Consider the following 25,714-nt stretch of genomic DNA (forward strand, 5'->3'; position numbering starts at 1 on the left):
ATATTGAACATAATTTACAACTTTTTTGTGTTTCTTAAACTAGACAATACACACAGCTTTGTCTCTAAGCATACAACTAAATGAAGAGTAAAATTATATGTAATGAATTGATAACATTGTGTATTGTAAGTCACTAGAAAAGAGGGGTTTAAAGTGTAGCTGGTTGAACAACTCTGAGATCATATCTCTGTGTAATTTTAAAAATTGAAGTAATAAAGCTTCTTAGGCTACCTCTCAATAATAGTTTTGGGGAAATTTAATGCACTGGTGTGAGACAGTGACAATTATGAAGAAAAGAAGTGTAAAATTAGCTTAGGTAAAACTGTGGAAAGGCAAGCTACTTTCCATGGAACAAAAATGCCTTTAACAAAGCCATTCTCCAAACTATTCATATGTGGTTATTTCTGTTAAGAATTAGATAAAGACAAAAAATGGGGTATTAAATTGGAATAAATATCAAACAATATACTAAAATATTAAAATCAGAATTAGCATAATAACCTTTTCTATTGTATTGTATTGTATTGTATTTCAGGTTTTGGGATGCAGGTCATATAGCACCAAGAAGAGACATAACTGGTAAACCAAGAAATCAACAAACAAGTTACAAAATTACCTTATATTCTTATCATATCAGAACCCAGAATAGAAACACGAAATGATCCTGTAAACATTGTGTTTATTTTTATTATTGAGATACATTTTTGACATCTCTAAATTAACTCTTTCCATCCTAAATTCCTTTGGCAGATCAATAATTTCCCAGGAACTTGTTGCCCTGATTTTTAAAAGTGTTAAGTTTTCTTTTATAGTTCTTTTGAAAGTTTTTAAAGTTCTCATAAAACTTCTTTAGCCTTCTGAAAATGTTTACATATTTGAGAGTCAGAGTTCCCATACAATTTAATGTATAAATAGAATAGTTTACATATTTCTCTGTGGGTGGAGAGGAATGAATGGTTGATCTTTAGACCATATTTCTCTGTGGTTGGAGAGGTGACAATTCCATCCTCCAATCCACGGTCACCTTTGGATTTCTATAAATACCAGATGTTTTAATAAAACTGGGTCTTTTTCTCTTCTGAGCTTACCAAGCTTCTGTATATTCATTTCATGTTCAATAGCAACAGGAGCTATCAGAAGCTTTAGTTAATACAGTTTTTCACAACAGCTGTGATCAAAAAAATAAACCTCAGAAGATATGAAAAGAAAAAATCACCATGATAGGTCAGACCAAAGTTGTCTCTAATACCTAATACCACCTCTAGAGAAGGAAGTGTACATGAAACAGGAGATTCATGGAGAAATCCTGGTATGCCATTGCATCTTTCAGCAGTTACATCTTCTTGACTGTGAGTTACAGACCAACCATATTTAATAGCCATTCATACAGTTAACCAAATCTAACCTATTGCTGCCTTTGCCTCCATGATATCCCACGACAAATGAGTTGCACTACACATTTCAGAGATACATGAGAATTATTTCTTTTGTTAATTTTCAACCTGCTACCGAATACTTCTTTCAATAACAGAAGCAAAAAACATAATTAAACTGAAAATATTTTTATCTTTTACCCTACTTATCTTCTGCAGTAGTAATAACCCTTCAGCTGCTAGAACAACAGCAGATGTGCAGTAGATGTTTTACATCATGTTGCAGTTACCTGGGGACTATCACCTTCCAGACTAGTAACAATACACCACATCACAACATGGAGACTTTAGAAACAAATGCTAAAACAAAAACCAGCCAAAACAACTCTCTACTATAAAGACTTCAAGACACAATAAGCTGTTACAGCACTTTCCTAATTCCAGTAGGAAGACTGCTTTCTAGCTACAGAGAGAATTTTGAGTTCACGAGCATGAAAAAGGATAGTGTAGTGAAGTTTCCCTGCCAACCTTGAGTCCAGCACTTAATTCCAGACCAGCACAGGACCTCTGTTATCCCAGCCCCTGTGTCACTACAGAGAGAGGATGGACAGCTGTGTGAAGCCGTGAAGTGGCTTTCATTTTTGTGAACAAATGGGGCAAGAGGGAGAGAAAAACTATTTTTAATTGAAACCTGTATGTGGAATTGAGTCTTGGAGATGAAAGGCTAGTGTGTTAATTCTCTATTGCAGTCCAGCTCCAGCTGCTCTTATTTCTGGACCTAAATGGATAATGACAGGACTATGGGAAGGAAAAAATTGTAAGGTCTGAGCTATACTATAGACAGGGGAAAATAATCACCTTTCAACTAGTGGAAAAGTACAAGGAGAAATACATAGCAAGAAAAAAAAATAATTACTTTATCCAATAATCACATGATGGCATGCACTGCTCCAAGTCCAAACTACTTCATCAGAGTACAAAAATAACCTTGTCAAAATCAGAAGGGCTAAAAAGGCAAAAACATCACCCATTCAGCAATACTAAAAGGCAACAAGACTTACTTGAAATAGATAACCAAAAAAAAAAAAATATATATATGTGCCCTCTTATGCGAGAAACAAAACGTAAACTGAGTTGACTCTGCTAGTCAGAGTGGTTATTGTTTCTACATCATATATTTTTTTACCAGATAAGATTAAGATTATATTACAAATAAAATTAAGTTAGGTTGTCAAGTGACATTCCTCATGATGATACTGCATAATGGAGTAGAAAAATAGTGTATAAAAATTAACAGCATATTTAAAAAGTCTCAGAAAGCAAGTTACCTTGTAACATGGAAGAAAACTTTCATGTCTCATATGAAGCATTCTGAAAAGAGAGTCCTGCACATGGAATAGACTGTACCCCCCAATGGAAGTGGTGGTATTACCACTCCTAGAAGTGTTCCAAAGGCTTGTGGATGAGGCACGTGTAGTCACAGTTTAATGGTGAACATGGAGGAGCTGGGTTAACATACTTGATTTGATATGGTGCAGGATAAAGAAAATAAATTAATAAATTATTTATAAATTAATTTACATGAACTAAACTTCATAACTTCATTTAATACAGTTACAACAGAGTGAGTTCATATGCTAGTGCAACAGCTGTCCAAGTTTGTTTATGATATTCTAAACACTAACCATGGGTTTTGTTTAGTTTGTTATCCATGTCCAGACAAAATTTTGCTAAAGCACAGCACATACTCTACTAGCAGAGAGGCAAAATTTTTTCAGGAGATGAGAAATTGTTAGGATCTGGAAGGAAATCTGTGAGCTGGCAAAAATTATGTTGTACTTTGTTGCCCCACTGGAGTAATGCTTTTCTCAGGTGTTTAGAACAGAAACAGATCCAAGCTTTACAACTGTGTCGTCTGAAGAGATTCTAAAGGCAAAGTATATGTAGATATAACCACAGGCTACCAACAGCTATCAACAGGAGACAAATTACAATCCCTTCTGAAAGGTAGCTGTAAAATCTACTCCTTTTCAAGGGAATTCAGCATGGGAAGAGAGGAAATGAGACCAGGAAGCTGTGTCATCCCATAGCTTCTGTACAGCACCTGGCCTGTAACAGCAGGTCCTGCCATCTATGCTGTTTATAGCTGAGCAGCTAAACCATTATTCTTATTTATACAACATAGCAGAGAAGAAAAATGATCAATAGCAGATCCATTCAGAGCAGGGTTTCTTATGTGGACTGGATGCTAAGGGAAAGCAGCTGCAGAGACAGTACTGTAGTATTGTACTTTCCTGGCACTGCCAGAGAGCCTTCCAGCTGCCACATATAGTCAGGAGGTGTTTATATCCACAGCTTCATATACCTTTTAAAGCCATTAAATACACTAAAAAGCCACTAAGAATTTTGCCATTGCATGAGAACTTGAGCTGTGATCATGTGAGGAGAAGTGAAGGGTTTTGTCGGTTTTGAACCTGGTGCCTCTAAATGCCAGCAAGAATCCTCTCTTCAAAATCCCACACGGCCCACCACACTCATTGTGCACACTGCTGAGTACCACAGAGAAGAAATTCTGCTTGTTCACTCATTTATTATCAAATACTTACCAGAGTAAGATTTCTTAGGTATCCCAGGTCTTTTGGTTTATTGTGGTTTATTTTGTGAGGGTGTTTTTTAATTTTTCTGGGGGTTTGGGGTTTTTTTTGTGGCTAGTTCTTTGGTTGGGTTGTTTGTTTGTTTGGGGGAGAGGTTGGTTGGTTGGTTTTGGTTTTGGTTTTGATTTTTTCATTTGTGATTTTTGGGGGCTTTGGGGATTTTTTAGGTTTTTTTTTTTTGGGGGGGGGGGGTTTGGTGCTTTATTTTGGGATTTTTTTTTTGCAGTGATGGGGGGCCAAACCTACAATTATTATAAAATTTTCTTCTTGGTATAGATGAAAAGCTTGAATTTCATTCCAGATGTACAGCTGACATTGCTATAAATATCTTTTGGTGGAGTTATAATGTGATCTGTATTTGATATAATTTCATATGCATCTCTTTGTTGCTGTATATTTCTGTCCAAAAAAGAAAGACTGAGTTTGAGAGAGTCTTGGTACACCTCAACATTCTTTCCATCTTTCTCTTGTGGCCACAAGAATGCAATTTCCCTGCATATTAAGATCTAGTTTTAGTATTTAGAGTGTATGTATAAATAGTTAATAAACAGTTCTAAAAAAGCTTTGTTTATAAGCCCATCAAATACTTTTTTCAGCAGAAAAATTCTTCATAAATTGTTGATCTTGCATTGCTAACAAAATATTAATAACATATTCACCAAACATTAAAACACACCCTAGCTTACTAGATTTCTGTAAGTTATTTCTTCTGCTCTCAATCAGAAACAAGTTTCTATACATCCTTAACTGGTCCTATTTGCATACACTGTTCCTGGGGAAGGGTTAATTATTGCTGAGTGTTAATCATCATGGAATATCCTTACTGTTACATTGAACGTCAAAAGTAATTTAAGAAAGTGAATTGAGGAAAGAAAAATGTGTTCTGGATGAAATATATAACTCTGTTTGTAAACCAAATCTGAAACATGTAAGTTAAATTCTAAACACAATATACCCAGAATCAGCTATCCTCCTTCACAGTTTAACCAACCAAAAGAAATCATAAAATCATGTATATGCAACATTTGCAAGACTATGAGAGTAGCGTATGCCTTATAGTAATGCTAATGAGTATATCTCTAAATTGGTTCACTTGGTTTCTGCATATAAAAAAAAGAGAAAAAATAAATCAACATATTTGTGTGCAGAAATTAGACTTGTACAAAGCAATCAGATTCTTAGCTAGTCCTACGAATGTTGGCATTCATTTGTTTGAATACATGAATTTTGTTATTTGGTGCAGATATGCTCACAATCTACCACTCCCAGTGATACTGAAAAGCAATATTCTCAGCTCTCTTTAAGCAATAGAAGTAGTGTTCTTCTTTAACTCATTATTTCTTACATTATATTTCTGTGCTATTGTAATATGACATTTCACAAATACTAACTTATCAATTATTAAGGAATTATACTACTGTTTTTGTTTTGCAACATGTCAACTACACAGGTATGAGTCAAGAAATCCACAATGTTTTCCAGAGTATGAGAAGTTCTTTTGTGGTATGGAATCTTTCCAGTAAAGCTTCTTCTCAAAGTGACTTTTGCCCAAACCACTGGAATTAAAAGAGGACATGAAGAAAATGGCACAATAAACAATAGAGTATTTGGTCATGTGAGAAGACTGATCCAATAAGTAGAAATTCACTACATTTGGTTATCAATAAATATGCAGGCATTATTTTTTGCTGGGCAATGCTAAATAGGTAAGTTTCAGAATTTTGACCAACAAAAAAAGATTTATTTTGAAAACAGAGTTTTTAGCAATAAACAAGATGCAGAATTTTTTTAATGACACAATGTATTAACAATCAAAATCTTACTACAAATGTGAGAGACTAATCTCACTGTGAAAGGCTGCATGTTGTCTATGGTCCTTTGAATAGACTACCTTATTTGTATCTGATAAAGAGAATTCTCCCAAGAAAGTATCTTTACCAGTTAGGAAGATTTCAATAAAGGAATATCAATGCAAAGATGGGAAGCTTGTACTTAAACTACTGGGAACACAGCTGTGGTCCATCCTGAAAGGGATGCAGCACCCAGGAAGCCCCTGCAGAGGGGACACAGTGGAGTGAATGTCTACTGCAGAGGTTGTGGCACCTCTGGAGGGCATGGGGTAGCAGACACAGGTCAGTAGGAGGCTGTTCTCTAAGCACATTGCCACAGGCCATTCTAGCCATCATTTTCCTTTCTACCTGTTTGTATCTATGCACAGGCCAAATATATCTTATGAGTCATGGAGTGCACATATATTTAAGCACGTACCTTGGGGTGCAAAGGAGAGCTGAGGGAATAGCAATAACAGTAAAACCTGCAGCAACAAGTATGTGTTAGTCTGACACTAATGGGTACAGTATGGATTTTGTGTCATTTTACCAGAATGGAGCAGGAGTGTCAAGGTAAAATTCAATTTGCTGCTATACTCTTGCAAGAATATCTGCATAACAAAAAGGTCAAGTGGCGCAAAAGAATATCTTTCGAGGTATTAGAGCTGAATTGCTGTGTACAGTCTACCTAGAAAAACTCTATCCCATCCAGTCTAGCCCTGCATTAAATAAAATGGACTGTATTCTGATTCTCTGATCTTTTAAGTTACTCTTTTTTTGTTAGAAAATTAGAAGTGAAAATGGATCTAGAAGAGATGATTTGTGACAGCCATGGCAGATTGTGCATCTGACAAGTGTAAGCTCTAAGAATAAAAAAGCTTTTGATAATTTTATTCTAAGTGACATTAGATGGGATTTAGGCTTCTACATTACTCAGACATTTTTGAAATTTTTCCCCATAAAAGGAAAAAAACAGAATCCATTCATCAGAAGAGAATATTTAAATCCTAGCTCCAAGCTGCAACAGTTGTCTCAGGGAGGCTTCAAATGTAACAGTGGCTCATCCAGAAATGACACAGCAAAAAAGCCTGCCAAGCCGAGGCAAAACCTTCCCTACTTCTGCCACTCAGATAAAGACACTCATGCAGACTATGAGATGTTTGGCGTCCTCAGTTTTGATGGCTTATTCACCCACCTACTGAATTTTAATGAAGCATTAATCAGAACTATACTGTCTCCTTTTAGACCTGGAAGTTGGGATGAAACTAATAAATGTGGAGGAAGAAACAATAAAATCATGAAGACATGAAATTACTGGAAAAAAATAATGTGCTGACGTTGCTGCATAACTGGATGATATGTTGTTGTGTGGTTGGTTTATTTTTAAAATACATAAATAAATTGCAATCCACTCTGACCTTTCTTCAAGTATTAAAAACATGCCAGGAAAACCCGAGATGCTTATTTCCTGCTGGCAATTTCCAGAATAAAAGTGTTGTAGAGAAAAGTCAAGTAGTGCAATCACATTTAGATAAGATGCATAAACAACAAAAACATTTATGGTACCCATAAAAATCTTAATCTTCTCAGGTCCCTTTGGACCTGTTTCTTGTTGCTCTTTACCCTGTAGAGCAACTTACACAAGTACAGAGATGTTTTAAGTTTTGGGCAAAGACAAATTAAGTCTCTTTAATCAGAAATGAAAGTCTGTGCAGGTGGAAAAGTGGTTGATATTTTCAAACTAAGGTGTTTAGCCACACAGTTCCCATTGAAATTAATTAGAAGTGAGAAGATTATTCTCTCACCTTGCTTAAAGGAGGCTTAAGCACACAGTATGAATGAGTTAAGAGATGGGAGAAGAAGAAGAAAGTGAAAACCTCATAAACTTTTTAAAGAGAAATGCCTAAAGTGAATTTGTGTTTCAGTTGTAAGAGTCAAAAGATTTGGATGTTTTGTGTAATTTAATGCATACCAATACACAAAGCTTATTAAGAGTACTCAAGCCTCTTGGGTTACTTCAGAAGCATGACTTATTTAATAAACATACACTGTAGCTCAAGGTGTATGCAGGTACACAAGGGGAAAAATAAAGGGAGGCAATAAACAGCAAAAAAACTTGTAAATTGAAATTTAAGGCTGTAACATCCCCTAATTTTTCTCTCAGAGGTATAAAGCCAAGTATTAAATATTGGCTTTATTACTTGCAGTATAAGTTAAATACAAATGGGAATACAAGTGGTACTCCCTTTCTTTGGAAATTCAATGCCAGTCATATTGAATATATTTGCAGTTCAAAGCTATGAAGATCAGGTTCCCAAAAAATGCCTTACCTATTAGTTGGCCAGTCAAAAGGCTGCCTCTTGGTAATTTCCTGTTTCCATTGGACTATACTGGTACATTTTCCTATTTAAAAGATTTAGCTATAAATCAAAGGATCATCATCCTCATCTTTAAAAATAACCTGTTTCCCAAAAGGAGTATCATTGTCACTGGATTATCTCTGGAAGCATACCTTACACATGGCTTTCTATGGAAAGTGATGGTCTCTTTCCAACAGTTATCTCAGGGAAGGAGCAAATTGATGGATATTGCACTCAATTTCCCTGTTATTTTGAAACTCATGCAGAAACTTTAAAGTCCCAAGCCTTTCAATTACTCCAGTTTGCCTTGAAACAAATAATGTTGAATGATCAGTCAGAAGTCAAGTAAGACTTTCATTTCTGCTTTGTGGAAAGAAAAAGCATTAACCTGTGATACTAGAATATTTTTTACTAAGCATGTATTTTTTACCTAGTTGTTTACAGCAATGAAAATGAATGGTTTTTTTCCCCTCTCAAAATTTATAAACAAGTCTAACTAAAAGAGGGGAAACCTTATCAAGCAGTACAGAATGTAACAGTGTATTCATTTAATGTATGATGGTTTTTTCTATTAAAGAAAGGATTCTTCCAAAATCAGGCCCAGGGGCCTAAAATTTTCTTCTTCCTTTCTTGTTTTCCTTTTCTGGAAAGTTGGCATTATTTTCAGAAATCCAGTGCCCACAAAAAAAAAGCCTGAAATAAGTCTTACGGCTTTCTGTGTCAAGTTCTATGATTATATGTATTCTTTTCATTTGTAGCAGGAGGCGCTTCAGAGCCTCCACCAGAAACATGATGCTGTCTTGATCTCTGTGTCCATGCTATTGTTGTTATTCACCTTTCATCACCCACTCTACCTTCATTAGATAATCACATCATCACTAAGGATGACTATCTAACCAAAAGATAAATAAATTCACTTTAAGGAGTACATTCAGTCTACCATGGTGAGTTCTGATGATACAAATACAGAATGGCTTCTTCCAGAATGGCTTCCTTTTACAGACTAGACCTATATTTTTGGTTATGCTTTGTGCACCACCATAGTTGGCTATGCTAATGAATTCCAAAATAATGTACAAGAAATATGAGCAGAACTATGTAAGAAAAAGGAGCTAGTCCTTTCCAATCTGTTGTTCTAAATGCTCCAATTTGTTGGCTCATGGCAACAGCCTGTTGTAACCTGCATATGTAGAGAGGGGAAAAGTTCAAATATACCTGGGACAAGATTAAGACACAAAGGAGGCCAAATGCTGGTAATCAAAATTATAATTCACTTTTATTTACTCTTAAGAAAGAGAGCAAGAAGAAAAGATAAGAAAGTGGAGAAAATCAAAGGACTACAGAAAGCAAATGACAGTTGTCACCACTAGTCAGAGTCATCCCACAGGCCTTTTTTCCCAGCCTGTGGGTAGGGAGAGCTCAGTCAGACTTGCTGTGCACCCAGCTAAGTGCTGCTTTATAGCAGAAACAACCATGCCCCATTATCTTTAGCTGCAGATCTGACAGCAGGACAATACTGAAACAAGTTGCTCTTTAACACTTCTCTACACAGCCTTCTTGAGAATAAGGGGCATGGATCAATTGCTGAAAAGTCATTTTCGTATTTTAGCATTTCAGTTTCTTTTTGCTATAAACAAAATTTGTTATACATGTTCTGTATTGTGACAACAATCTACTAAGGTCTATCTACTACAAAAAGATTTCTGAAAAGTCCAAAAAGAATGGCAATTGTTACAACACAAAGACATTTATAGGTAAGTCTAAAGGTAAGAAAAGCAAAGTTAATAGATGGGATTTTACTGCCAGTTCAAAACTGGAAGCTAAAATACAATTTGATGTTATTCATCATTCTTTTCAAAGTTTATTAAAAAGAAAAAAGAAATTTTATATGTTTAATGATGTGGTTCTTTACATGCTGGGCTAGGTGCATTAAAGCACAAATAAATAAAAGACACCCCCTCTGCCAAGAAGAATTTGTGATCCAATTTTATGTCTCCCAGATGAAAAAAAAAAGGCAGAACAGAGCAAGAAGAAAAGACTTTACAACTCCAAACTTATTGGAACCATTCATGTTTCTTGTTATCTCACCTACATATTGTTTGATTCTCTTGCCTGGATACTTTTCTCATTTAGTGTTTGATGCAGTCATGTGGCAAAGAAAAATTGACTGATAAAACTTGGATTGGATAGGATTTGTGTTTTCTGAAAAAATGAGTCTTTGTCTTACAGAACTATGGAATACTTTGGCAGGCAGGGTGGAGAAGGAGTGGGAGAGACACGTAACACCCAAGGAAGCTTCAAAGGACACAAAGAACAACTGAAAAAATTAAGGGAAACTAGAAATAGAAGGTAGACAAGGACATCTGATAGGTAGATCCAAGGAAAATCATGCAGAAAATTTTAAAAATACATTTAATAGCCAGAAGAATAACTGGAAGATGTCATTTCATGGAAAGGTCAGTAAAAGGATAGACTTGATGAAGTGGAAGAAAGTGTGGAGAACAGAAATGAGGGGAGTGAGCATCCTGTGGAGAAAATGACTGTACCCAAATAATGATCACATTATTTTGATAATTTATTTTATCACAATGGCAGTGGTAGGTGGATTTACAAATGGACTCACCAAGGAAAAATCAGAAACACTTCAACTCCTGCAAGATTGACAAAAATCCATAGCAAGTTGTCACTGATGTCATCCTTAGGAATAAAAAGGCCTTGGCAATCTTATCTATTTAGATGCTCATTTTTAACACAGTAAATTTGATCTTGAGCCTGTTTGTGACTACAAAAAAAAAAAAAAAAAAAAAAAAGGATGAAAGCAGGGAAAACATGGCACTCTAGGTAGCTGTTACACAGAGACGCTGTATGAATTTCCCACTTTCTGGAATGCTTATAGTTTCTGAACATGCAGAGCACACTGCTCCAGTTTCCACACTAAATGAGCTTGCTTTATGACCTCCGTATGACCTTGCTTAAGTACCTTTTTTCTTAAATAAAGAAGTCTAGATGTGTACTTTTAGTAAGTTTAGTGGAAAAGAATCATGTAATTTCTTGGCTCATCAGAATTCACAGCTTATCTGGTTATTTGCAGCCCTTTGTCATAGGCTTACTGTTTTACCTTTGGTCAACACAGAGTTTCCCTTTGTCTCTGAAACCCAGTTTTTAAGAGAGCAGATCCTCTAGAGAAGATGTTTAAAAAACAAAAATTACTATATATCTTGAAATACAATCATTTAAAATGCTTCAGAAGTGCTTAACTGTGGTACAAACATAAATTTTACTTGACAACAAAAGGATAAGGATGGGTAGAGTAGTAGAAATTCAAATAATGTGCTAAAGACAAAAAGGAAAATTTGCTAATTCATGTATACAATTTGCAATTTACATTGACATTTATATTTTCTCAGCCTCTCATGTACTAAAATCTCTTGCTTGTCCAATAATCGAAGCGTTCTTTTGTCTCTCGGTAGGTTGTCTTGGCCTTTCTTCTGCTTCCCACATGTGTGTGAAGTGTAGGAAAAACCACGCAGGCTCTAGAAGACTTCTGGACTCTTTTCCCATCTCACAGTATGATTTGCTGAAAAATAACAGAAAATAGTTTAAAACCAGCAGAAACAACATAAACTACAAAAGAAGGGTAATGAAAGTAGGTTCAGAGAGAGATTAAGGGTACACTGGTGGGGTGGACAAGAGTGCTGGGTCCAGTTCTGTGGTTCCCAGTATGGGAAAGAAATGGTCATTTTGAACAGAGTCCAACAAAGGTCCACTGAGATGAGTAAGAAAATGGAGCATTTCTCCTGTGAGGAAAGGCTGAGAAAACTATGACTGTTAGAAGGCTCAGGGGAATTTTACCCATGAGTACTAATACCTGAAGAGAAGGTGTGACTCAGATACAGCCAGGCTCTGTTCAGTGGTACTCAGAGAAAGGCCCAGAGGCCATGGGCAAACATTGAAATGCACAAGGCTCCAGATGGTTATCAAGATGCACTTTCTCACTCTTAGAGTGACCAAACAGTGTCACAGGTTGCTTGGAGAGTTTATGAAATCTCTACTCTTGGAAAGATTCAAAAATCACCTGAACATGGTCCTGAGCAATAATCTCAAGATGTCTTCCTTGAGCAGGGGACTTTTAACCAGACGACCTCAAGTAATCCTTTCCAACCTCAGCCACTCTGGAATTATGAGATTAAGGAAATTAGGAGCAAATTGGATGTCAAATTTAATTTAAAAAGCACTAGCAGAATTCCTGTGCAGAAGATACACTGTTTGTGAAGTCCATACATTTTGTGTGCAGAGACAAAGTAGAAGTTTGGACTAAGATTAGGAGTCTTCAAAGAGGTCAGATATTGAAATCTTATATGATTCCATAAGGGCTTCAATAAAAAAAAAAAAAAACAACCAACAAAAACAAAAACAAAAACAAACAAAAAACCAAACAAAAAAATCACCCAAACCCAAAAACAAACAAAAACACCACAACCCCCCCCCCCCCAAAAAAAACCCTAAACAACCAACCAAACAAAAATATTAAAATCAATTTGAAGAAGATATTAAATGTAGCTGTCAGACTCAAAATTAGTAGGGTATCAAATGAAGTGGAAAATTACTCTAGCTAAGTGTTATTACTGCTCATACCAAACAGGATTTTAAATTAATAAACATTAATATATTACTGCAATGTACATTGTACAATAATGAGGAATGCTGATATTACACATGTATTGAATGTCAGATCATGGTGTGACAGAACAATTCCTAGCAATGCAGAGCAATCTGCAGAAGCCCAGAAGACCTCTATTAGAAGTCACCCAATGTGAAATCACCCAAATAATCCCATCCAAACTGTCTATTCTAAAAGGTGTTGTGAAATCTGAACTTTCAGAAAGAAAAAAGACTATAAGTACACAATAGAACTTATTCTTCTTAATCTTCTCCTCTTATAGAAACAGAAGAAATGCTTTCTGGTTCTCAAAGAACTGCTTCCCTGTGTATTCAGTATAAAGACACCAAATCTTTTCCATTCAATGCTATTCCAGGATAGTAAGGGAGCTTATTTAGAGTGGGTCACATCTACAGTACCAGGTAGAGAAAAACTGTCTATTTTCAACATATGAAGGAAAACTTCTGGTACCACATAGCATGTAAGCTCTTCATCTGTTTTCCTTATCTGGTGCCATTGTTTGTCCCCAACCCTGCAACCAGCAGGAAGCTTGATGATCTTAATTCGTCCTTAGCACAATATTAGCCTCAATTTTTATGAATCTGAAAGCAAGAGAAGCACCCACTTTGGAGCTTTGAACTCATTCAGATAATTTAGTCCCTTCCAAAATTTCATTTTCAAAAAGTGCAAAAAATTAACACTTAAAATAGTATGTAGGGATGTTTCAGTTTTTAATCTATCTCAAGCAGTCTAATCTAATATCCAAGGCCACTAGTCAGAAGCTTCTGTGTGGTGACATGCTATAATTAAATATATGTACTAGTTTGCATCTATTTGTGTTGCAAGCCAATTGAATTTGGAAATTATTTACATCTGTATACTAACATAATTTAACAAATTTGCCCATTCTCAAGTAGTTTATTTTTTAACTAGGTTCAGCGATTCAGAAATAGTAAATAGTTACTGCTTACACTGCATTAGTGTGCAGGATCTACTGCATTCAACTTTGCACATAAGACTGAGTCACCATTGGAGACTCCATACTGTGAGTTCTTTGCTCTAAAGAAGTTTAAACATGAAAGGATGAACAAAAATGAAACAGCAGCACTAAGAAGTGACTTGCCTCATTCATCATATTCATCTCCTCTCTGTTAGGCTCATAATGTCTCTCAAGTGTTTAACATTTTTTCCCCTTAACTTTTGAATTTAACTTTCCTCAGCTCATTTTGTGAAATTTCTTTTTAACTTTTAAAATATCATTTGACAAATTTTGAGGATCTAAACATTTTTCCAACAGACACGTTTGTTAAATTAATTTCTAATTCAAAATGTCATGCTTTTGCACTTCATGCATTCAAAATGTCATATACAAGTGCCGTGGCAGCAGATTATGGAAATCTTGGCTTGTGAAGGGAAGATGGGAAGGAATATAGTAACAGATGCTCACACATATTTATAGATTATTGTACATAGAGACAGACACACAGCAGGTAAGGCTAGGACAGAAAGGGATGAAGTTCTCTAGAGACCCTGCATGATCATTTAGAACTGCTGAAATCCTGCTGGTTACAATATGACTTAAAGCTTATTTGCCAGTATGGCTGGAAATTTCCAATTCTAGTCAGACAGTCAACTTTCTGTTCCTTTCTAATACCAGGTCTGCTGTCTCCTAATGGCACAGCTAACCCTGCTGCAAAGTGTCCTACAGTGCTGTCCTGTTAACAGCAGATCTGCTGATCTGCAGCAAACTGAGCAGAGGAGGCCAGGGAAACAGCATGAAACAGTATCTATTACTTATGAAGCTCAAGGCCATTTATTTGGCTTTCTCCAGCTTCTTCACATAGCTCAGTGATCCAAAATAGCCATAAAAATGCTCTAGTACTTATGCTCTTGGCAATCCTGGAAGTATTCTCAGTATTAATTTCTTTCTCTACTCCAAGGTCCTCCACTTCTCTAGACTGGAAAGCCAAACTTCCCAGTAACAACAGGAATAGCCTTTGGTTGTTGTTGGCAGGTGGCAAATACCATGAAGTAGCTCTCAGACTGATCTTCAGTCTGCCAGCCTTTACGTGAAGCTGCTTCAGTTGTCAGCTTCTTCAGGTAAGCCTCTAGAGTCTTCAGAGAGTGTTTAAACATTTTGCTAATGCTGCTTTTTAATTTAACCAGTCACAGGTGCCCACAAGGAACTGCATTAAGTTTTTATCCCTGGGATTTTGCAAAGCAAGTATATTCAGGTGACGCAAAGACGACCATGACCATGACCATGGCTGAAGTACAAAGAGTAGATTTATTCCATCTCACTGGCTGGAGGATTCAAAAAAACCAAGTGGAGACACATGCACTGCTAAGTTCATTTTAGCGGAGGCAAAAAGGACAAGGCCAGAGCCTTGCATATCCAAGAGCCTGGAGCATGCACAAATCTCCACCAGGCTGTGTTCTACAATCTTGAAACACTCTTATCTCTCTTCCCCACCTACAATGAGGCTTCAGCCTGTGGGAAAGGCATTTAAGTCTTTAACAACATCCTGTTATCCGTTCTGAGAAAATTCCTCTTCTTTTTCAGCAGATAGAAAACAACCCAAAGCAAACACAAGTACTGAATTTTCTCACACTGAGTATTTTCTAACATCTCCCAGGTGCAGGGTTAATCTTTAAAAGAAAACAACGCTAAAAACAACTAATTTTTCTCTCTCCTTACCAAACTTCAGTTTTGCAACCCTTTCCTTCCCACAGGGATAATTTTTAACAAAAAATTGTGTATTTATTAAAATGCCTAGGAAGCTACTGTATATGTGGTTTCAGTAACCTTCATTAAGATGTTTCATTTTAAATTTTCACAGTCTGAAAGAGAATCATAAAACATTTACTACTCACAATCTAACTGGGGACTTCAGGAAACCTGTTCTAGAGACAAAGATACCTGTAAACTTTTATTTTTTCTTATTGTCAGAACAGTATTGCAAATTCTCTCTCTAGAAACTGGAGTTTTTAAACCAACAACGAAGAGTCAACAATGCAGAAACTGAGGTAGCTTTTCAGACCATTTCATCACAGCCTTGAATGAAAATAAAATTTAGCACCCTTCCCCTTAAATACAACTTCATGGTGCAGAGAACAATGATGCAGACAGACAAAAAGTGACAACCTTTCTCACCTTGGGGCACTGCAAGACTGTATTTCACACGATACAAAAAGATGAGAGAAAAGGTCATTTTTTGCTGCCCTTTTTTTTTTTCCTTTTAAAAATATTTCTAGTCCTGAAATTCATCTGCAAAGCAAGAGTCTTACAAAAAAGAGGTCAAACACAAGAAGAAGGAGAAGGAAAATCTTCTTTTTTTACATGCTACTCCCATAAGTTTGATTATATCAGAGTTTAGATGCTAGCAAAACCACTGTTTTGCAAAACAAATTGATATTGAATCACTCAATATTATTGCTATAATGGCCCCTAGTAAATAGTAGGGCCATCATAGCTGTGATTTGTCCATGAATGCTTATAGTAATTCACAGTATAGCTGCTGATAACAATTTCTGGAACAAGCTCAACAACAACTGCAAGCAGGAACAAACCACAAGAATCACAATTCTTTCTGAAACCTTTAAGACAGTTGTCTAGTATCAATCATTTTATTATATACGTGTGCACTATAATTTCATATTTCTGTAACATCACAAGTCAAAACTGTATTATGACAGGCACATAAAAAGAAATTGATATAACTTTCTTTGACTCCAGACCTCATCTGGCTCTCACATGTTCCCTATCAGTTGTATGCCAGAACTTGTCCCAGATACAAAATAAGGGACCAGCTAAATTAAAATTGAATAACTATATTGAAAGAAAAGCTCAAGAGTAGTATCTAAAAGCAAATGGTTGTTTAATTCCATCTGAAATTAGAGTGATTTATATTAAATATACATTCTTTGCACCTTTTCACCCTTGCACACATAAACACATACAAACTGCATTTCTGTATATTCATATCTACATGGATTTAGCTGAAAATCTTGCTATCCAATAGAAAGTAAAGAATAAAATAAGCTAAAACTCAAGGGGAAGAACTGGATCTCCTGTGGCATTGTAGTGTTAAGGCTAAATAAAACTCTTAATCACAAATTGATATTCCAGCTGTACTTTTGTGAGACACACACAAGGCATTTTTCCTCTCAGTTCACAAAGAGTATAAATCTGAAAATCCTTAGGATTCTACAAAGGTTCTCTTAGTCTTGGTCTGGAGTGTTTTATTTTTTGAAGTGACTATTGATTATAGAAGCCAAATAGAGATATAAGATGCCAGCCCAAATGGAGAATACAAATCACTGCTGCCATCACAGACACAGAAATAAAAGGCCATATTTGGGGTTTGAATGTGGCCCAGTCTCTAAAGTAAAGGAATTGGGAATTCTGTGAGGTACCTGCTTTCACCATCAGATTTTTTACTACTTAATTGAATTATTTTGTGACTCTCCTGGTCTTTCAATATAAATAAACCTCTACACATGGAAAGGAAAACAAAAGATGAGTGAAAAATCTCTTGTCTTTTCATACCAAATGCTTCAAGACCAAAGGCAGAGAAATAAATGTCCAAGAAAGAAAGGGGAGAGTGAGAAAACACAAAATGGAAAAGGAAGCATACCTTTGCAGTGAGATGCTTTTGAAGCATATAGCTAAATCTGCTTCTTGTGGTTTACTGAATTCTGATCATTTTTCTTGAAGGATTAGTGGCAATTATCATTAAGGTTCAAGCATTTAACTGTGACTGCTGCAATAAATCTTATTAAAATAACTGAAACATACTTTTTTTGCATGTGGCAACCTGTCTCTGAATCACAACCATCTGTACAGAGTTATTGCCTGGTGCACACAGATGGCAGTAAAACAACTATAAAGCTATACCATTCTTTAATCATAACTTCTAACACAACTAAACAAAGTGAAATTTGAGTCAGACCATTAGCATTTGAAAGACTATATGATGACTGTAATTAACAAGTACACTTTAGAATCCCTTTATAAAATGTTTTATTGATTTCTGATTGAAAAATTGTAACAACATTTACACTAGGCAAGTGTTTCCATCTTTGACAGCTGACTTAGAGAAATCATATGTTAACAATAGAATCTCAGTCTTAAAGTTTTTATACTGTATGGTTCCCTTACAGATTTAAAATGATAGTGAAAGGTAGTAGAATAATTTATTCCTTCTTGCTTAAGGCACAGAATCATGAATGCTTCAGGTCAGTAACTGCAGGGCTACACTAAACCCCTGTCGCACCAAATCAGTTACAAAGTGAGCATCTGTACTCCCTGTGTAGCCCCCAAGAAGGAAAAAAAAAAGCCAGAAACAAAACAAAAAAGCCCTCAAACAAAAAAAAAAAAAATAAAACCAAACAACCCCCCAAGAAAAAACAAACAAAAAACAACCCAACCAAAAAAACCCAACTAAACCCCTCACAAAAAAAAAAATAAAAAAATAAAAAAAAAATTCCAAAAAGCCCCCACAACAAAACCCCCTGCACAATACACACAAACATACAAATTCTGGGGCTCTGAATGTGAACAGCTCCTAAATGAAACCAAGACACAGCTTCACAAATTTCTCTCTTCTGGATATTGCTGTAATACCTACTACATCCACTGCTATCTATTAGATAGGAAGAACCTGAATATTTCTACTTCAGATGCCTGAACTCATACTGTAATTTTGGTTGGAGGTAGCATGGGAAATTATACTAGTGGTTGTTAACCCATTCAAGATCTTAAAAATGCAATTGTTCGACAGGTTTTGAGACCTGTAAGACTATTACCAATATATGGTCTCCCACAGAAACATATTAATATTTCCACCATAGCATGGTGGAAATAGCATGGTCTTTGCTTTACCTAATAAAGCTTACTTTTTAAAATACTCCATCCTTCATCTCCTGTTCACATCCAAAGAATTTACGGGCACCAAACTTCCTTCAATTTTACCTAAAATAACATGGAGAAGAGCAGGAAATCACAAGTAAATGTGTTTCCATGGCTTAAAAATTCACCACTTATCATCTCACCTGCATCAACTAGTAACGGAATGCTTTTACTCATTACAGAAGCAAAACAAAAGGCAAATCTTGATGTTTTTGAAATGAACTAGAAGTCTGCACATGGTCAGTTGCATAGTTCATGTGAAGAAAGTGAGCTTGTCAAGCCATGGTGACTTGCTGTAAAACCATTGATATTTCAGAAACCATTTTACAGCATCCTCTGGTTGGTTCTTTGTGAAAAGAGCTCTCAGAAAAATTAAAAAAGAAAAAAAGAAGGCAGTACATCCTCAGATAAAGGCTTGTGCTATGTTGTGAGATTGTCAAAGCACCAGATGAAAATGAACAAATCTAGATTTAAAGTATTTTAATAGGTTAGCTTAGTATTTGAATAGATAACTTGGTCTATTAAAGTGTGGATTAGCTACAGAAACATTTCACAGGATATACAAAAGAAGCTTCATTAGGAAATTGTTCATCAAAATGTCTACAATGTTTTTCTCTTACAAACACCTTGTTCTAGTACAGTATTAAACAGGCACGTGTTTATCTCAGTCCTTTGTCAGTTCTGATTACAAATAATAGGAGACAGATGTGGTGAATATATATGTATCTTGTGAAGCATAATAGCAATTCCTTGATGGGCTTTGGGTAAGCACTTGCCCTCCCTGGGGCATGTTTGAACTGTTTGCGATTCTTTGCTGCCAGCTACACAGCTTGCTACCTGTCAGGAGCTGGAATTGGCAGAAAACAGCTGTTAGAAATCAATGGATATGCCAGTTCTGGTTCATCCAGCAGAGATACTATGGAACAGTGCCGCAATTCTGATTGGAATTAGGCAGCACAAACAGGTTTTATTTGCTCATAGCTTCAGTGCCTTCTCAGTCAGGGAATATTCAGGTTCAGATGATGTTAAGTGATTATCAAGTTTTAAAACCTGAAATTCACATAACAAATAATATGAGAAATCAGCTGTAAAGTGGGAAAAAGCTAGTTGCTCTATAAGTTACACCACAAATCCCATTGTGAGTCTGTGTCAGAAAATGTCAGCACTGCTATTGGATGTATCGGTCCTGGGAACATGAAAGAGCAGCTCAGGGAAACTGTAGAGCTTTAAGGATGGCAGCCTTCAAATTCAAGAACAATCTAACCTAATAATCTGTGAAAAGGTAGGGAAGTAAAGACACCAGTCTGCCTTGGCAGAAAACTTATGATAGAGCAAGGGTGGGAGGGTGATGCAGGGACTGGCCACAGCAAAATTTTGAAGCATTGCCTGGGCACTGTATTAGGATGATATAGGGAAAACCCCAGCTTAATTGGACATTTCAAAAGTAAAATGAGCATTTGTTTTACATCAACCATAAAGGTCTGATAAAAGAAATAGTAGAGACGTTGTTGAAGAATGTGGGTGATTTCCAAGAGCGGATAAAGATGAGGATGTGTTACTCCATACCTTCTTTGCCACAGTTATCCCCATCAACTTCTCCCAGGCCTCCATGCTTAGGGGCAAGGTTCATGGAGAAAGACTAAGACCAGGGGACAAGCATCAAGCCAGAGATTACCAGAGACAACTTTATCCATAGAAGTACACAAGTCTAGACAAGCAGCATTCAAGAAAAAGTGGAAACGGCTGATCTTCTTGCAAGGCCACCCTCCACCATCTCTGAAATGTGATGGTGATCAGGGAAGATCCCTGACAATGAAAAATGGGCAAACATCAAAGCCATCTTCAGAAAAGGCCCAAGGGGGGGCTTTTTTCCAACCTGAATGATCCCAAGTAACCCATGGGAATGAATGTTAAAAAAAAAAAAAAAAAACCTAAAATACCTTTACACTATACCTAAATAGATTAGATGGATTAGATGGATCAGATAAATAGATCAATAGATACATACCTAACTATCTGTTTAGATAAAATATACATGTACTTATAACCCTATCTTTCAGATCTTATATCAACAAGTTGGTTTAGCATCACAGAGTTAGCTTTAAAAAGAGAGGGAAGAATACCTGGAGAGAGAAGGGAAATAAATTTTAAAATTCTTCCATTACATCATCTCCTATCAGATGTATACACTGAACAAGCCCCCTACTTACATACTCTAGAGCTGAAAACACCATTTTTACACACAATAAAACAAGAAAAACAACATCTGCACATTGAAGGAGAAAAACAAAAAACTACATAAAAAAATTGGAAAAGAAGATTGGATCAGATTAGAATTAAATGTATTTTAAACTTTTTATCACAGAAGTTATATATATAACCAAACTTGGCCAGGCCAAGCAAAAACTAGAAAGGAGAAACTAGTTGCAAAAAGAGGACCTAGAGCCATCACGGGTCAGTTTGGAAGCAGAAGGCCATGTTAATGAAATGAAGTGGCTGCCTTTCAGAACTAAGGGCAAGCTGACCTGATCCTTGTGTGATGGGTTGACCCTGAGCAGCCTCCAGGTGTCCATCATTCCCCTTCTCTATAGGACAGCAGAGAGAAAGTATAACAAAAGACTCAAAGGCCAGGACAAAGACAAAGAGGAATCACTCACCAGTTACCATCATGGGCAAAGCAGACTTGACTTGGGGAAATTAATTTAATGTATTACTGATAAAGTAGAGCAGGATGATGAGAAATAAACACAAATCTTAAAACACCTTCCCCTACCCCTCCCTTCTTCCTGGGCTCAACTTCACTTCTCAATCTGTCTCTTCTCATCCTTGAGTGGCACAGTGGAATGGAGAATGGGTGTTGTGGTCTGTCCATCACAAGTTTTCTCTGTTCCCTCCTCCTCATGGGGAGGATTCCTCACTCTCTTGCCCTGCTCTAGAATGGAGTCACTCCCATGGGAAAGCACAAACTGTTCCAACATGAATTCCTCTCACAGACTGCAGCTCTTCACGAGTTGGTCCAGACTAGTTCCTCCCATGCAGTACTGAAGGAACGGATTGCTCTAGCATGACCTCTTCAATGGAGTGCAATCTGTCAGGAACTTGTTTCTCCAGCATGGTTTCCCCCAGAGTCACAAATCCTGCCAGAAGGCCTGGTCCAGTTGTTGTGGCATATTTTTTTGCTGTTTCTTAAATATATTATCTCAGAGATTATACTACCATCACTGATGGATTTGGGCTTGGTCTTGACCAGGTACATGTCAGTCTTGGAGCTGACTGGCCTTGCCTCTGTTAGATGTGAGGGATGCTTCCAACACCTTCTAATGGAAGCCATCCTGGTAACCCACAGCTACAAAACCTTGCCCCACAAACACAGTACAACTAGTTACACCAGCGTTGGTTGAATGACACAAATTTTTCGTGGATGTACATGTGCACAAACACATGTACATGCCCAAGGAAAATAAAATTATGAAGGATACAGGCTTTTGTAAGTAGAACATAAAAATGTGAAAACAGTGATTTATACTCTTACAGAACCTCATTGTCTTCATTGTCATCACTACGGTTCTAAGGTGTCAACTCTGAGGGATTCTTCTGTTACCCATGCTAAATGTACAGTACCTTTGCATTTCATCTCATCTATGAAGAATGCAGGGCAAATGCATTCTAAGTCACACACACACAAAATCTCATTAATTATCACAAACACGCACCGGGAACTCAGAATCCGCCTAGGTAAGACTACTGGTTTTGTAATGACCTTTACTTTTAACAATAGTTAGTAGACATCTGGGAGCTAGAGCATGTACTCACTTAAAATGGAGCCCTAAGCTTGACTGATTTGGCAGTCATTAATTATTTATTAATTATGCTTATTTATTTTTTTATAAATTACTATAAATTTATTCTATAAATTTTTACTTAATAAATTATTTTATTGAAAGAAAATAATTTGTTGAAGAGAATATATCACAATTATTGTCTTCCAACCATATGTTCAGTAATTTTGTAAAGACCATTGAAAACTGATACCAGGTGAAAGAGAGATGTGGTCAATTTTAAATATTTATTTTATGGTTCACAGATGGACAAACAAGTCTCTATGCTTTCATGCATGGGCTTTAATAAAACAAAGCTTTCAAAGGCAACTGAGCAAAGAGCTATTTTCAAGATACAATTAAGAAACAAAAAAAAACCAGCATATAAACCTTGTACAGACAAAGGAAGGCTTTTTATATAACTGTTCCCTAGTGAGAGACTTGAGATGAAATCAAGGGGATACTATTGCCCAATTATGCCAGGCCTAAGGATGTGGGAGAGACTGGAATGACTGGAACAATTAAGGGGCAAGATGTCCTCATGCAAAGTATGCAGAGGGACAGCACATGAGCTAGCTCAGGTGACAAGCTGGGTGTTGAGTAAGATAAAAAATGAGGCAAACCCTTTAAGGCAGGGTACTGTTTCTTTCTCTTTACTCAGGTGAACTCAGTTGTGATAACTTCCCTATTATGGCCCCATAATAGGCTGTAATTGACTCAACCCTGCTGTTGTAGGAGTCAGCTGTAATGTATCAGAAGGTGTCACACTCCTGAAATGTCTCATCATCCAGTATTGCATCATCCAGTGTTAAACATTTCACTCCAGGGGTGGTACCTGGGTGTTTTCACCTAGCCTAAGCATAGCAAAAACTCAATGGCCTTTATGTTTTAAATACTTCTTCTGTCACCCCCAATGAATCAAGAGCATCACTTCAGCCAATGGACAACCATATTGCAACAAGTCTTGTTGCAAGGTCTGTGGGTAATGATATGTTTTTACTCCTTAATTTCTTTTTTCCTTCCTTCCTGTAATATTTTTATTCTTTCATACTGTTATATTACTATAGATAGTAGTAAACAAAATGGCTACATACCTGCTTCCCAGTGCAGCTGTATTGTTCTAAAATAAACCCTACATAAGGATATTTACAAACATCCATCCATTTTGTTTCACTCTAACCCACCCCAAGGGATCTGTTAACAAGAACCTGTGTTACCCTTGCCTTCTAGGGCAGGTCAGAACACATGGTCTTCATAGATCTCTGAAATACTGTCCCAGTTGGAGAACAAACCACAAAATCTTCTAATTTTTCACAATAGTGCACAACACAATAACAAAATCACAACTACAATGGTTTAATAGAAAAGAGGAATCTCCTTTTTAAAAGACTATAAGGGACATCAGTAAGAATAACCTGATGAAAATCAATGTTCTGTGATATACAAGATGTAACAGAACTTAACTACAAGCTTCAAAATCTACAGAGATATAAAAACTTTTACTTACTTGAAACAAAATATTGATTCAGAACAGCAAAAGACCAAGGTTTTCATTTCGGTTTAGGTAATGTGAATTACTGAAAATCCAGCAGTATTTGTGATCAGGCTCTATTCCATGTTTCTATCTGAAATGTGCTATATTTAATACTAAAGTGCCTCCCAGTCTCCATGCCAACGCTTCTCTGTTTTTGCATCCTTTGATACTTGTTATTCTACCATGACCTCCACAGTCAGTCCGGCTTAATTATGCTTCTGCCCTCCAATGACTTCTTTTATCAAGATACTTATCTCCATCTGAAACTATGTATCACATCTTTTTCCCTTCCTCCATTAACGCAACATTTGTCTACGAATAATAGCTCCAATTAAAGTGAAAACTCATATTACTAAAAAAAAAAACAAAAAAAAAACCAAAACTGTGCAGATGTGTTTGCTAGCTCCTAAGGTAACTATGCAAACTTAGAGCCCTTTCCTTCAGGATGGTAAAACAGATTTGTAACAAAACCAGTTTCTTTTTGTTTTGTAGATTATTAGTTGGGTTATTTGAAACTACGTTAAATCACAAGAGCTATGCTCATTATTCTAACTGGTGGTCTGGCTCTAAAATGCAGAGTGGATGTTTTTGCTTTTTCAGACAGAGATGTATGACAAATCAAATCATATACTCCAGTATTTATTTCATCCAGTGCAATGAAGAAAGAATATCTTTGCAGAGATTGTATCTTTTAATGTAACGAATTCTTCATTCACTAAAGAATTGTAAAGAAAAAAAACACACCAGGACCTTGCATTTTATGAGTTTTAGAATTAATTTATGGCAAGAACTAGAACACAAAGCTCAATAACCATGCAAGCTGAAGTTACAAGACTTTGGTTGGGGGGAAAAATAAATTATGTGAGGCATTTAAGCTTGTAGATAGTATCCTTTGACTGGTTTATATATGGGGATTGCATGCATCATTGTCTAGTAAATCTAACCACTGCAGGATAGGTATGCAGAAATAGTTTTCTTTCTATTAGTTCATGAAGTCAACAATGTGTGTCTGTAAAGTGAACTGCTAGGCAATCATCTATGAATTCTCTACTAATAAATATATAATATAAGCTCTTCATGAACGCTTTTATCTTGGAAAAAAAAAAGGCAGGTTTTACTATTTTAAATTTCATGCTTTTCTGCATAAATCTTTCTTACGTTAAAAAGAACTTCAGATACTTTTTCTGATGCTGAAGTTCCATATTTCAAATATTCCAAGAATCATATAATCTGTCTTCTGTAAGAAACAAGTTCCACTATGACAGCAAACCTTTTTCTTCACATATCCACTGCCCAAACAGGCTGTTGCCAAAGACTTTAATGACAGAAATTTGAAGCTCTTGAAAAGTTTTTCCTCTTCCACATTTTTTTAAATTCCTACTAAGTTTGCTTCCTACCATGTGCATTCTGTGAATTTACGTGAAGTTCTTATTTCTAAATCTGACCCTTTCTAGGCTGGCATAGAGATATATTCGAAGGCTTGCAGCCTCTGCATCACTAGTGATGTTTCTGTACTGAAGATATTCTCATTTACTCTTGCCATGAGACTAATAATCATGGCTAAAATGGCAGCTC

The 25,714-nt window shown here is 36.3% G+C and overlaps 1 long non-coding RNA gene across 1 annotated transcript; it reads right to left on the reverse strand.

Moving 5' to 3' along the window:
• Nucleotides 1–9,464: 9,464 nt before the first annotated feature.
• Nucleotides 9,465–24,436, reverse strand: LOC121468109 (uncharacterized). The gene is made up of 2 exons (XR_005978084.2): nt 24,113–24,436; nt 9,465–11,793 (listed from the first exon to the last, which is right to left on the reverse strand). It is a non-coding gene; the product is annotated as an uncharacterized lncRNA (long non-coding RNA).
• Nucleotides 24,437–25,714: the final 1,278 nt, after the last annotated feature.

This window comes from Taeniopygia guttata, chromosome Z, assembly GCF_048771995.1.
Source record: "Taeniopygia guttata chromosome Z, bTaeGut7.mat, whole genome shotgun sequence".
NCBI lineage: Eukaryota > Metazoa > Chordata > Aves > Passeriformes > Estrildidae > Taeniopygia > Taeniopygia guttata.